This window comes from Myotis myotis, unplaced genomic scaffold (assembly GCF_014108235.1).
Source record: "Myotis myotis isolate mMyoMyo1 unplaced genomic scaffold, mMyoMyo1.p scaffold_m19_p_14, whole genome shotgun sequence".
NCBI classification, from domain to species: Eukaryota; Metazoa; Chordata; class Mammalia; order Chiroptera; family Vespertilionidae; genus Myotis; species Myotis myotis.
The window spans coordinates 24,113,406-24,127,313 of NW_023416318.1; the positions used below are offsets into that span (position 1 = coordinate 24,113,406).

The 13,908-nt window shown below is 39.1% G+C and overlaps 1 pseudogene; it reads right to left on the reverse strand.

Annotated features, from left to right (window-relative positions):
- Positions 1 to 1,138: 1,138 nt before the first annotated feature.
- LOC118669426 lies at positions 1,139 to 13,641 on the reverse strand (annotated as a pseudogene).
- Between the last annotated feature and the right edge of the window lie 267 nt (positions 13,642 to 13,908).

Below are 13,908 nucleotides of genomic sequence, written 5' to 3' on the forward strand. Positions count from 1 at the left end.
ATAAAATGTTACAATATTACAGCAATAATGTGGAACAATAGAAGCCCTTAAACACTAATGGTGGGAGTATAAAATGGTACAAGCACTTTATTTCTTGTTGTTAATCCTCACCTGAGGAAATTTTTCTATTGATTTTCAGAAGTGGAAGGGAGGGAGACAAAGAGAAACATCAATGTGAGAGAGACACATTGATTGATTCGTTGCCAACCACACCCACCCCAAACAGGGCCAGGAATTGAGCCTGCAACCTCAGTACATGCCCTTGACCAGAATGGAAGCCTGGATGCTTCATTCCACGGGCCAACGCTCTATGCACTGAGCCAAATGGACTAGGACAGTACAAGCACTTTATTTATTTATTTATTTATTTATTTAATAACAGCTTTATTGAGATATAATTCACATACTATAAACTCCACCCTTTTAAAATGTACAATTCAGCCCTGGCTGGTTTGGCTCAGTGGATAGAGCGTCGGCCTGTGGACTGAAGGGTCCTGGGTTCGATTCCAGTCAAGGGCATGTACCTGGGTTGTGGGCTCATCCCCAGTAGGGGATGTGCTGGAGGCAGCTGATCAATGTTTCTCTCTCATTGATGTTTCTAACTCTCTATCCCTCTCCCTTCCTCTCTGTAAAAAATCAATAAAATATATTTAAAAAAAAAATAAATAAATAAAATGTACAATTCAGTGGTTTTTATTATATTCAGAGTTGTATAATCTAAAAATTACCACTATCTAATTTTAGGATCTTTTCTTTTTCTTTCTTTTTAAACAGACATGCTCAGCCCTATCTGTTTGGCTCAGTGGATAGAGCCTGAGTGTGCAGACTGTAAGGTCTAGGGTTAGATTCTACCTCAGTTGCAGGCTCCTACCCAGTCCGGACCCTGGTCAGGATGCATGCAGTAGGCAACCAATCAATGTGTTTCTTGCACATGGATAATTCTGTCTTTCCCTCTCTCTTCCACTCTCTCTAAAAATCAATGGGAAAATATCCTTGGGTGAGGATTAAAAAACAAACAAACAAGAAAGTGGGTAATCTGATCAGAAGGTCAAATCTCCAAAATGCATGCAAGCTGCTCTTCCTCTGAAACGCTTCTCGGTGCTACCTGCTCCTGGACAAGGGAGGGGCCATCAGGGGGTCAGGACTGAATGTTCTTGAGCATCTCCTGGAAGGCCTGTGGGGATGGTGCCTCGGCATTATGGAAGGTGACCTGGACTCTGCTGTGCAGGCTGAAGCATTTCAGCTCCAGCCAGATGAACCCGAAGCAGTCGTCATCGAACAGGATGAAGACTCCAGGGATGCACTGGGGGTTGGCGAAGCCATACCCAGCGACAATGCCCACGCCATAGAAACACATCCTTCAGGTTCAGGGATAGTTCTGGTTACTTGATCTCATGTCCACAAGCAGAACAAACGGGACAGGATGCTCCTCCAAAGCTGCAGACCTGGACTCCCCGATACTGGGCTGAACAGGGCTCTGCCAGCCATGGCCCTCGCCATCCTCAGTCCTGTCTTCTTGCTGCTGCTGCTGCTGCTGCTGCTGCTGCTGCTGCTGCTGCTCCTGAATCACCTGCTCGCAAACCTCCTGGAAGATGCGGGAGAGCTCATTGAAGTTGGGGAAGATCTCAACATCGGGCAGCTGGATGCGGTGCAAGAGGTCGATCTCTATCGTCTGCTGCCTGGCAGGGACCTTGAGGTCACCCGTGATCTTCGTGGCCCTGGCATGCTTCCCATGGAAGCTGAGCATGACAATCTCTAGGCCATGGGCATCGTAGGTGCCTTTGAAGAGGCCTGGCCTGATGAAGTTGTCTGGCTGGCTCGGGGGGAGGTAGATGCGGCGGTAGGTCAGGTAGTTGTCGTAACGTTGGTAGATGAATTTCATCAGGATGAACTGCAGCCTGTCCTGGAAAATGTCCTCCAGAGTTTGCTCCCATTCTTCCCTCAGCCACGTTCATAAATCCTCTCGGCTCCAATCAGATATCCAGTGGTAGTCCGTCTGGTTGCACGTGGTGGAGAACCTGTCCTTCTGAATCTGCATGTGGCAGCTGTGGGGCCCTCTGCGGCCGTACATGCACTCCACCGTGGCCGGTTTCCTCTCTGTCAGGCGAATTCTAAATGGGGGCTTGAATTGCATTGGGTCATCCACATGGGGGTCATGGGGAGGCAGGTAAGTCCAACCAATAATGTGTAAGCCGTCCACCACTACATCCAGCAGTCCTCCATAGGGCCCGTTATCTGGCTGCCACAATCCCAAAATGTGTCTGCATGGGTGGAACATTTTCGCATAGACTTCCCGACAAGACATACCCATTATCTCCAGGTTCTGCAAGTTTTCACAAAGGCCATACTCCTCTGGCGCTGTCTCCAGATGCTGTTGGTGTGCCATGTTTCACGCGCACCCCCTGGTGGCCAGCGCACATCATAGTCACCGGTTATTAAATTGTTCTGCCATTTGGTCTATTTGCAGGTTTTTTTATATATAGATAAGCAGCTGACTTATGGGGGGCTGCAGAGCAGATTTTTGTGGATGACCTGCTGCTCTCCCATACTGCTGGCAGTATTGGAATAAATGCTCATTTAAGATTCAACCCTGTCTCTGGCTCAAGTAGTGACCGGCAGCCTGGACCCTTTGTCTGGTTACACTATCTCTGAGCCCTTTCCTATGCTGTTCCATCTGTTTACACAGCTCTCCCACTCCACCCAACACTCAAACCTCTACCACTGTCCTAGCCTCACCTACTAATGGCACATGATCTTGGTCAAGAAGCATCCTCTGAAGCACCAGGTCTGGCCAAGTGCCTCTCTCCCTGGTACTTGGTACTCCAAAGCACCTGGGGCTTAAATGCCTATCAGGAAATGAGTGACTAAAAAAGTTGTGGTACATTTATACCATGGGATACTGTACAGCAGTAAAAAAACAAAAACAAACAAACAAAAAAACAATCTCTTACCCTTTGAGACAGCATGGAGGGACCTAGAGAGTATTATGCTAAGTGAAATAAGCAGTCAGAGAAAGACAAGTATCACATGATTTCCTACAAGCACTTTAAATAACAATATGGCACAGTGGCTGCAACCAGTTTGCATCCCACCAGCGATGTACTAGGGTTCCCTTTTCTCCACAACCTCACTAATACTTATCATTTGCTGATTTGTTGATGATAGCCATTCTGACAGGTGTGAGGTGATACTTCATTGTCGTTTTGATTTGCACCTCTCAGATGATTAGTGAATTTGAGCATTTTTTCATATGTCTCTTGACCTTCTCTATGTCCACTTTGGAAATTAACCCCTCATCAGATGTGACAAATATGTTCTCCCATTCAGTGGACTTTCTTTTCCTTTTGTTGATTTCTTTTGCTGTGCAGAGCTTTTTATTCTGATGTAGTCCCATTTATTTATTTTCTCCTTAGTTTCCTTGTCCTAAGAGATGTAACAGTAACATATTGCTACGATAAATGTCTAAAATTTTGCTACATGTGGTTTCTTCTAAGATTTTTATGGTTTCATGATTTACATTTGAGTCTTTCATCCATTTTCAGTTTATTCTTGTGTATGGTGTAAGTTGGTGGTCAAGTTTTGTTTTGTTTTGTTTTTTTTCATGTATCTGTCCCATTTTTACAACACTATTTATTGATGAGACTGTCTTTACTCCATTATATGTTGTTGCCCCTTTTATCAAATATTAATGGAGTTTCCTCAAAAATTTAAAAATGGGACTCCCATTTGACCCAGTGATCTCAATTGTAGGAATATATCCTAAGAAACCTGAAAAACCAATCAGAAAGAATATATCCACCCTTATGTTCATAGCAGCACAATTTACAATAACTAAGATCTGGAAACTATCCAAGTGCCCATCAGCAGGTGAGTGGATAAAAAAGCTGTGGTAGAGAGAAACAAAGATGGCGGCATAGGTAAACACCTGAAATTCCTGCCTCACACAACTACTTCAAAAATACAACTAAAAGACAAAACGGACATCATCCAGAACCACAGGAAGGCTGGCTGAGTGGAAATTCTACAACTAGAAGGAAAGAGAAAAGCACACTGAGACTCAGAGGAGGTGCGGAAGTAAAGTGCAGAGGTACGGAGGCGCACGCAGAAGGGCTGGCAACTGAAGACACGGTTGTCTTTTTCAATCAGGAGGGAGTCACAAGCTCCCGACTGCTCTGAACTCCAGTTCCAGGCGAGTCTCTGGGGACCCAGACTCATACAGGGAGAAACTGGACTGTCTGGCATGGTGCGGAACTCGAGGACGGCTTTCTCTCAGAGGTGCTTGCAGCAATTACTGCAGGATACTGAGACCCGGGGCCTCATAGGGCAGGACTGAGGATCACCCATAGCTGCTTGCTCCACCCTGTTGATTCCCTGAGACCCTGCCCCACCCAAGCTGTGCACAGAGGCTTTGGCATATGAATGGCCTGGCCCTTTGAAATCTAAAATTACCTAACAAACTGCAGCTGGGTCAGAGAGACCCAGAACATCCAAAAGAAGGCCCAAGGCCCCACAGCAGCTTGCATTGCTTCACAGCTGGGCCTCATCTGGGCACCTCCAAACCCCAAACAAAGAAGAGGAATCTGCAGATCTCTCCATAGCTCCTGTTGGGTAGCCTCAGGCAGAGGCTAAATTAGCACCTCCTTAAAGATCCAAGAGCCAGTGTACCCAGTGGTCAGAGTGGGACCATCCAGATTACAATTCCTCAGATCCATAAGGGACACACTCAGGGGGCAGACTCAGAGAGCACCAAAGCCCCATTGAAGCAAGTTTTGCTCCATAAGGGTGTATCCAGCACAGAAGTTCTCCCACCATAGACACAGTTGATTCTCACAGCCAATTGGCCTGGAAGTCATTTCCTCCCACTAATACCAACAACAATCAAGGCTTAACTACAACAAGACTGTGAACAAAGCCCACAAAGGGGTGCACCAAGAGTTTCCATCTCAGGTAATTGGGGAGGCTGAGCCACTGTCCCTATAGGACACCTAGCACACAAAGCCACTCTATCAACACAGGGAAGCATAAAAAATGCGGAGACAAAGAAACAGGTCACAAATGACAGAAATGGAGGAAAGCAAACTACTGGATATAGAGTGCAAAACCATGGTTATAAGGTTTTTCAAGAATTTCCTAGAAATTGCTGATAAATTTAGTGAGACCCTCGATAAATCTAGTGAGATCCTCGAGGATATGAAAAAGGACCAACTAGAAATTAAGCATACACTGACTGAAATAAAGAAAATTATACAGAGATCCAACAGCAGACTGGAGGATCACAAGAATCAAGTCAAAGATTTGAAATATGAAGAAGCAAAAACACCCAACCGGAAAAGCAAAAAGAAAAAAGAATCCAAAAATATGAATATAGTGTAAGGAGCCTCTGGGACAACTTCAAGCATACCAACATCGAATTATGGGGGTGCCAGAAAAAGTTAGAGAGCAAGATATTGAAAACCTACTTGAAGAAATAATGACAGAAAACTTCCCCTACCTGGTGAAAGAAATATTTACAAGTCCAGGAAGCACAGAGAACCCCAAACAAAAGGAATTCAAAGAGGACCACACCAAGACACATATAATTAAAATGCCAAGAGCAAAAGACAAAGAGAGGATCTTAAAAGCAGCAAGAGAAAAACAGTTAGTTACCTACAAGGGAGTATCCATAGGACTGTCAGCAGATTTCTCAACAGGAACTATGCAGGCCAGGAGGGGGTGGCAAGAAATATTCAAAGTGATGAATAGCAAGAACCTACAACCTAGATTACTCTACCCAGCAAAGCCATCATTTAGAATTGAAGGTCAGATAAAGAGCTTCACAGATAAGAAAAAGCTAAAGGAGTTCATCACCACCAAACCAGTATTATATGAAATGCTGAAAGGTATTCTTTAAGAAGAGGAAGAAGAAGAAAAAGGTAAAGATAAAAATTATGAACAACAAAGTGACAACAAATACATATCTATTAACAAGTGAATCTAAAAATCAAGTGAATAAATAATCTGATGAACAGAATGAACTGGTGATTATAATAGAATCAAGGGCATAGAAAGGGAGTGGACTGACAATTCTCGGGGGCGGGGGGGGGGGGGAGAGGGGTGTGGAAGGTGTGGGAAGAGACTGGACAAAAATCGTACACCTATGTATGAGGACAGTGCGGCGGGGGTGGGAGTTAAGGGCAGAGGGTGGGGTGGGAACCGGGTGGAGGGGAGCTATGGGGGGAAAAAAGAGGACCAACTGTAATAATCTGAACAGTAAAGATTTAATTTAAAAAAAACTGTGGTACATTTACACAATGTAATACTATGCTGCTGTAAAAAAGAAGGAACTCTTACCATTTGCAACAGCATGGATGTACCTGGAGAGTATTATGCTAAGTGAAATAAGCCAGTAAGAGAAAGATAAGTATCACATGATCTCACTCATATGTGGAATCTAATGAACAAAATAAACTGATGAGTAAAATAGAAGCATGGAACAGACTGACGAATTTCAGAGGAAAGGCGGTGGGGGGGGCGGGGGGAGGTGGTTTGATAAACTGGGGAAATATATGTATTCTCCATGGACACAGACAATAGTGTGGTGAAGGCCTGGGAGGGGCAGGTGCAGGGTGGAGGGGGGTCAATGAAAAAAAACAAACAAACAAACAAAAAAAAACAGAAAACCAAAGGGAACATCTGCAATACTTTTAACAAGAAGTATAAATTTTAAAAAAGAATTCATTATAAAAATAAATAAATAAATAACAATTTGACATTTTGTTTCAACAGAAAACATGCCTACCCTATGACCTGAAATTCCAATAGTAAGAATACACTTTTTACACATATGCACAAGGAGATATGTATAAGAAGATTTAAGGTAGCATTTTTGTGTGTAAAATGCTACCTTAAACTGGAAACAACAGAAGAATGAATAAATAAATTATGATATGGCCATAGAGTAGAATACCATATATGCATTAAAAAGGATGTTCTCAATGGATAATGTTTAGTTTTAAAAAATAAAAAGTCACAAAAATTTATAAAGTATAATTCTAGTTATCTATAGTCCAAAAATATGAAAAATTAAATAATACTGTTTAAGAATTGCCTATATATGATAAAACTATAAAGACAATAAGAACAAAATGAATGTAATTGGTTACTTCTGGAGAAAAGAGAAAATGTGATATGATAGCTCATACAAGCTTCAAAAGTTTGGGAAATGTACTATTCTTCAACTGGGATGTGAGTACAGGATTATTTGCTTAATCCTATAAACATATTTAATCAAAGATAGGCTAAATACTAAAACAGACAATCCATTTTAAAAATTATAGATGTGCAAGTAAAGACATAAAAAAGTATTAAACATTACTACTGATTAATGAAATAGAAATTAAAGGAAACGTGACGACATTCAACTGTGGAATGTCAAAGATAAAAATAAAAGGATAGTATAGGATTAAAAAAAATCACTCATTCCATAGAAGGGACTATTCATTGATAGATTTATTTCTAGGGAACAATTTGGCAACAGATACACAAGCCTTAATGTGTGCTTACTATTTCACTTAGGAATTATGCTTCTAGAAATTCATCCTAAAAAAAAAACAGTGTCTTTATGTATGGAAAACTTTTTATAACAATGTAAACTTGAAAACAATTTGAATATCCAATAATTAAGGGTTGAGTAAATAAATTATAGCAATCTATAGAACATCACATTAGTAACCATTAGGTCATAACATAGATACCTTATTGTGAGAAGAAAAATGTGTTGATAATAATATTAAATGGGAAAAGATAATTGCAATATAAGTGGACATAATATAACACAGTGTTCCCCAAAAATGTATACACACTTTATTATAAAGTCAGTTTTTATTAATATACAGCTCATTTTCAAAATTAAGTGAGCTATCAGCTGTTAAAGTGTATGTACATTTGGGGGGACATCCTATATATTCATTATATATACTAATATGTTTGTGTATAAACAAAGATATTAAGTGATAGACATCAAAATGAAAATGTTAACACTTGTTACCTCTGAATGGTAGGATTTGAGTTATTTAAATTTGTCACTTTGCTTGTCATTATTTTCTACAATAATTATATATAATGAATAATTTTAAAAGAAAAACATTTTAAATGTAGTACTTAGAAAAATAATATTGTGTATAAACAGCACCAGAGATAATACCATTACAAGTTTTTTAAACTTCACATTTCTCTTTATGGTGAATCTGGCACTTTTCAAAGGGAAGGTGCTGAATTTCAAGAAGTAGGAATGTGGAATCTAACACAAGACTACCTAATGACAGAACATGATTAAAGTCACTAGTGAAATGGCTTTTAAATGCCCTATTGTGGCCACAATTTAATACAACAGAGTAAGGAAGTCATAAAAATTAAAATCCAATATCAGGGAACAAATTAGACAATCTGCAGAAATCTAACATATTTTTTAAAAAGTTATCTGGAGTTCAATGATAGTATATGTTAAATATGAGAACCCTACATATAGGATAAGGAATTTTTAAGTTATAAATTGTTTATACATTGTACTTCCATTATGGAGGTTTGATATATCCCCTGACATTATACAGTTAATAATGTAATGAGAAGAAAAACAAAAGGAACCTAAGAGACCATGGGGATTAGTAATAGGACGTAGGGACTTTCACCTCTAGTTCAGTGTTTGGAACTTAGCCTACATCAACAAATGACTAAGAATTATAGCCTCACTTAATTCCCAGTGGTTGCATGCCCCCACCCCTTGCCTGGAGAAAAAGTATTCAACCCAAAGAGCAACCTACTAAGGTAGCATTTATACTAGGACCCTGTAAATGCTGTTGAAATTAAAGATCAACCCTGATTTTTACCTTTTCTCTAAATAACTATGCATATGTAAAAAGAGGAAATGAGAAAGTAAAAAATTCAAGTATATAGGTGGCTTAAATTTCATGTAAAAACATTTAGCTCTGACTTCCACACAAGCGCTTGTACATTTCCCTTAAACACACTAAACCATGCTGTAATGAGAAGGCAAACTTGATCAGTCCTAAATATTTTAAATTTCATTTCAAATTTGATGTCCCTACTATCAAAAATGTCCAAGGTTTCTGTTAGATTTAAAGCATGGTTTACACCTCCCAATAAATAACCTTAGTTCATATATTTTCTAATAAAACATTTTCCTAATAGAGTTAAGAATTTTCTATCACAGAATGAACAATTATGCCACAACTTGCTAACAAATACTCTTGACTGTGAAGACCCAATTAGTTATGTCTGTTTGACTCATTCTGGCTTTCATTCAGAGACTGAATTTATGTGGCGAGACCTGTTCTTTCCTAGAGATATGACTCCGGTGATTGAATAATGCTAAGTATACATGGCTAAGATCCCAAAATCTGACAAATTGTATTACTGCTTGTAGAAATTTAAATTCCAGTTGAGAGCATCTCACAGTTCCCAAGGGCCATCACAAACTGTAATCATAAATGTTATTTATTCATGACTAACTAACTACGACAAAATTAGTAGGTAGGGGGTTGAAGGGGCAGGGGTGGGAGGTTATTGGAAAAATAAATCTGTCAGCTATTTAAGTTAAACATAACATTCAGAAGCAACTTATTCAGCTATAAAATGATTTGGTAAATTTCTAACAGCAGATTTTTTTTTGAAATTTACCAAATGCAGAGACCTTATAGTCTTATACAGTAACATTATAAAGTGATAAGAGCCTTCAAAAATTCACTTGTTTCAACCCCCTTTCCTACCAAACTTCTGAAGAAAAGTTTATAATCAGAAAAGAATAAGAATAAAAAAGACAAAATCAGCTAAAGCCACTTGAAAGAAAAATTTACTAAACTAAGCAGATTCTGCCTGATCCAATATGTTGATTTTTTAATGTTTTTTAAAAGATCAGATTTCAGATTTAAAACATGAAAATAAACTATGATTTGCATACCAGGTGCTCTTTAAAATATATATATTATGCCCAGCCAGTGTGGGTCAGTGGTTGAGCATCGACCTATGAACCAGGAGGTCATGGTTTGAGTCCCAGTCAGGGCACATGACCAGGTTGTGGGCTTGATCCCCAATGTGGGGAGTGCAGGAGGCAGCCAATCAATGATTCTCTCTCATCATTGATGTTTCTCTCTCTCTCCTCCCTTCCTCTCTGAAATCAATAAAAATATATTTAAATATATGTAGTTGGAGTGGGGGTAAAGTAGGGGAGGCCTTAATGGTCTGGGGAAAGCCTGAAATAAACAACTAAACCCTTTTCAGCCTTCTAGAAAGAATTCTTAAGATAAGAGACTATTTACCACAGGAGGATTCAATTAAACATACTCTGTTTCTATGGAATAACATGACACCATTTGGGTGACATAAATGCTTTGACAACTGGATGAAAAAATGGGATGCTCTGATCTTTAGCTACTCATGGATGGCTTTAGAATAGATGTAATTCCACACTCTGGTTATATTTACCACAAGCCACACACACACTCAATATTTTAGTGACAAAATAAAACATAGCCTGTTTGTATAACAACAGGTATCTCGGTCCTATAAGAAACTATTCAAGGAGAGTTTTTATTGAATGTTTTTTCCCCCATGGCCATAGTTAATTTAATTCCATACCTTTCATTTTATTTTGTCAGATGACTATATATAGCTTTATCCCTCTTTTCATAACAAGTCAATTTCCTGATAGCTCTTTAAATGTTAGACAAACGAGTGGATTTTTAGTGATTTAATGCTCTCCTAAGGTAGAAAATCAATAAAATACTTCAGCTAGATAGCTTTTTAAAATATGCCAAAATAATAAGCTAACATTCATATATATGCTAATGATGCCACAGACAGACTTATCCTTGGGTCTTGGGGTTCCTTTTCTTGTGTGGTCTTAGATGTGCACTGGTCCCTAATGACCAAGGGCATTTGCCTTTAGATATATTTCTCTATGAAGAGTCCATTTTGTTCAGGTATCAAACCTGACCAAATGAACAGTGTGTAGTGACTATTGGAGCAATACAGGACAAAGTTAAATGCATCCTTAACAGGCAGCCCCAGATCAGACTCAGCATTCGAGACCTCCGCTTCCTCATCTGTACAAAACAGACAGTAATACCTCATAGCATTGTTGTGAAGATTAATTTAAGTGTAGTTCACAGTAAGCCTCAAAAACTGTGGCCTTTTACTAGATCAAAAAAGCCACACACAGAAAAAATAAAATTATTTACACGTAAGAATTTTTTGCTTGGTTGGTTTTCAAGAATATTCTCTACTAATTATCGCCTGTTTACAAATTAGGTGTATGTGCTTCTCCCTCCAGTAGTTCAGTTCTCCAATTTTCTTGATAAAGTTCCAGGTTGAAGCTTCAAATAATTGCCATGAAATTCTTTATCCAGGGATTATCTATTACAGAGAAATCAGTGCAGACCCAGATTTTTGTTGATTTGAAACGTATACAATTTGGAGGCTTTCTTTAAGAAAAAGAATATGAAACTATGAATACAAAATTAGGTAGAATGTTGTGCAAGTGAGGGGTCTCTGAGGTTTCATTAAATGCATAGTAAATCCACCCCTGATAGCAGTTTTAGCATCAGAAGCATCATGTATTATTTTCATTTTTAATGCTTATAGACAGAAAAAAAAACTATTTTGTGCTGAAAGGTAGGCAGCATGTACTTACAGTACAGGTGGGCTGTTTGCATAATATTATGAAAGCAGAATTTTTGTTAATCAAATAATTTCACATGTATAAAAGAGTGAAAGAACTCCAGCAGCCAATGTCTTTTATAATGTCATGAATTCTTGTGTAAAAATGAATAAGCTATTTTCAAAAGTTAGATTCTTGCAACCTGCTTTCTTTATTGCAGTAACTAACTACTTTTAACTTCTCTCAATTACTAACTATGAGATAGAACTTTGTAGGAGCTTATCAGATCTAACTCAGATACACCATAATTCGTAAGTTAGCCTTGATCATAAAAAGACACTTGTTTGGAGGAAACATTTTTAATCACCTAACATTATTTTCTTCACAGTACTCTTGGAAAATAAAATTAGCCTACATCAAGAGAGGTATATGATGGCAAACCTGTTATTGTAGCCAACCTAAAATTCTAAACTAATCCTATATATTTAATGACATACAAACTTTAAATGTTTCATAAATTGACTCAACTTCTTGACTTGACAACAACCACTGTCTCTACTCAGTCATTTTTCATTCACTCTTCAACCTGCTGTGGTCTGTTAGACACTCCCACTCCTCCCATTAAACTGCTCTCTTCAAGCTCAAATAAGACTTCTGTTTCTAAATTCAGTCAACACATTTCAATTTGAAACACATATACTTGAAACTCACTTATATAGCACCATGCAGCCCAGATTGCCTACTATGGCAAACAATAGCCTCATGACCCAACCCCAGCTTATTTCTCCAGCCTTAACTCCTTTTCCCACCATCCTTGCTCTCTCTACTCCATTCATACTGAACTGCTTACAGTTCCACTGGAAGCTCCCTGAGCCTTTTATGAAAGGCCAATTCCTCCCTTTCTCTGGCTAACTTGACTCTAAGAATTTATCTTAGATGTCATTCCTTCCAGGAAGCAAGCCTTCCTTGACTTCTCAAGGTGGGGTTAATTGCCTCTTCCTTACACTTTCTGTGTTGCTCCATCCCATGGCATTATAATTTCCTGCTTACGTGTTTGACAACCCTCTGGACTATAATATCCTTCCGAACAATGGCGGTAAACTTAATGCTTAATACATAGCATGTGTTCTACAAATATTTGTAGAAAGGCTGAGAGACCAATAAAAATTTAAAAAACAAACTATTTTAAAAGATAAATAAATAACACACATCAATATACACAAACCAACCAGATGATTTTACATAGACATTTGGATAAGTTTTACTTCCTATTCATAAAGTTCAATTACAGCAACAAAATGCATTTAATCATTTCAAATAAAATGCATTACCAGGTAATCAGCACATAATCACCTAATTAAAACTAATCAACACTTGTATCTCTGTATGGAAATAAAACCAATAATTTAGTCTACATTACTATCCATAAATGGTTTGGCTATTAAGTTTACTTTCTATAGAATTTACTAACTTAGCAGGCTACTTGAAAAGCATACAGTCACTGGCTTTATAGTGACTTTATAATTTAGGAACCTCTATCAATCAGTTTCAGATACATGACTAAGAGCTTCCTCATATAAATGTTATTTCCACATATTGGGAGCTAGTATATTATCAAGAAAACGGGATTCCAGACTGAGCTCTGTTATTAAGTGTATGTGTGTGTATGTGTCTGTTTTCAAGTAAATTTCTTCATCTATATAATAAAGGAATGGGTCAAACCTCTAGCTCTGAAGTGTAATCATAAGAAAAACATGAATGGCAGAGAAAGTCAAAGAATTAAAGATTTAGGGCCTGTTTAATGTGCAGGACCTTTGATAAATATGAGAATCTACACTAATAAAAGACAAATATGCTAATTGAGCATACCTTTGCTACGCCCATCAGCCAATCAGAAGAGTATGCAAATTAACTCAACAAAGATAGCTGTTAAATTTGCATACTGCAGGTGGGGCGGGCAGCGCAATCTGCCACCTACCCGCCGCCATCGGGCCTGCTGTGTGCGACCCGGGGCGGCGTGGCAGTGAAGCATGATCAGCTGCCCACCCCACCACCATCCAGGCCTGCCATCTGCAACCCAGGGAGGCGGGGCAGGCACCGTGGGATCGGGCCTGCCATCTGCCACCCGGGGAGCGGGCCTAAGCCAGCAAGTGCTTATCTCCTGAGGAGTCCCAGACTGTGAGAGGGCACAGGTCAGGCTGAGGGACACCACCCCGCCCCCACCGGTGCACAAATTTTTGTGCACCAGGCCTCTA